The sequence below is a fragment of the Prunus avium genome, chromosome 1 (genome assembly GCF_965620075.1).
Source record: "Prunus avium chromosome 1, drPruAviu1.hap1.1, whole genome shotgun sequence".
In the NCBI taxonomy this organism is placed as follows: domain Eukaryota; kingdom Viridiplantae; phylum Streptophyta; class Magnoliopsida; order Rosales; family Rosaceae; genus Prunus; species Prunus avium.
In genome coordinates this window covers 14,999,875-15,001,786 of record NC_142284.1, presented here as the reverse complement: position 1 = coordinate 15,001,786, position 1,912 = coordinate 14,999,875, and positions in this window count along the sequence as shown.

Below are 1,912 nucleotides of genomic sequence, written 5' to 3'. Positions count from 1 at the left end.
AAACCTTGCAAAAAGCAAGTAGCAGACAAAACCCAACAAAAGGCTTTAGTCACCCTACATGCAGAAACGATTAATCAGTGTGTTACATATGTTGGCCGTGACCTTTGATGTTTGTCAGGCAAAAATACATCATGTCCAATCACCATTAGTCATGCATCTTTTATTATTTTGTCACTAAATATGTGTTTCGAATCCCACAGAGATTATTTCAAAGCATCTTGTCCAATTTTAGTGCTCTGTCTTTTTCATATCATCTTCTGTTCATCTTGACAGCCTTATCAGTGCTCTTTCCGTCCATTGTAAGGCACGCTTCTGCACTAAGAATCTTTCTGCCAAAAAGAAAAGAGCGAGCAGAGAAAGTACAGGGTTTCCTTTATTAAAGAAATCGTACGGATTGAGACGATCTATTTCCTATTCCGGGAGTCGAGAACTGTTTGGATCATGCTCTTTTAGGTCGCTATCTTACTTTTTGAAATTTTGGTTTTTTAGCCATATTAAAAGGCCATGCAAATAAGAAAGAACCAGCACAAGATGAGTTCACAGTTAAGTATTTGGCTCAGCTGCATAATTGTACATAGTCTAGCTAATAGTTCACAGTTAAATTGCTCTGTAACTTGTCAAAAAATCTATACTCATACACTGTTCATAGAACTCACGAAAAACTTAATCATAGTGTGTTAGCCACACTAGTAGTGAATCTGTTAAGTACTTGTATGATAAAAATAAGTCATATCTTGTATACTGATGTGGTGTTCATGTAGATCAAAAAATAATAAAAAATAATTATCTTTTAAGATAATTAAAAGAATGGAAAGAATTTTTTTTTTTTGTTAAACTTTTTAGTTATGTTGAAAAATAGTAAATAATTTTGTTAATTTGAATACGAAATAGGGCCCACTAACATCATAGTTAATGGCAAGAGTGGAACTAGGCAAGGACGGAGGCACATTGAGACCAATGTGGTCCTAGACCCCCAATAATAACGTCTGGACATCTGAAAAAGAGAATAACTATACATATATGATTGTCTATTGGTTTAATTACTTTGAATTAATTGCCCAATTTGTTTCTATTTATAAGTTTGAGAAGATGTTCATACTTGTTTCAATTTAAATTTAATTCATATATGTTTTTCAATTACTGAAAGATTTGTCAAAAGAAAATCAAAGCTTGAGTTAGTGGGTGAATTATAGTTTGGTAGCATATATTGAGAGATAGTACAGATGACGAGGCTATTATACAATGATTTCAAAATATGAAAACTTGTCAAGGACAATTATGATTGTAATGAATATGCAATATGATTATATATATATAACGTTTTGGTATGTATTGTGAGTTCAAATTTTTAATTGTTTATATTTTGTAAGATGACTTCACAAACAAGAAATTCTGGCTCCGCCATTGGACTAGGACATGTCTATAGCATGAGCTAAATTTTATTGATATAGAAAGAGGAAAAGAAAATGGAAAATCCGAATCAAGAACCATAATGTAACAACTTAAAAATGGGTGCACTAGGGGAATAAAAAAACAAGAGAGAACATAACAAAAAAATAAGTTGGGTAGACTAACATTGAGTTGCATTGGACTAATTGTTGTAATTAGAGCTGAGTTGGAATTTTTAATGCTAGTTGTTTTTGAGGTCCAAAAAGTCACAAGAAACCCAAAGACATTTAAAGCCTAATAGAAATATTGTGCATGTCATGTCAAGCCAATAATACAATTTTCAAATGTCAATCACCTACCAAGCTCAGAAGAACTCAAGTCATGTGGTTTACAGGACTTGCACAAGGGATTGTGGTGTTGAAGGTTACAGAGGTTCATAAGGCCTACAGAAGCTCTTGGATAATGGAGACTTTTGGCTAACTACTTGGGAGCACCAAAGTCCAAGCCCATTACTTGAAGTTCT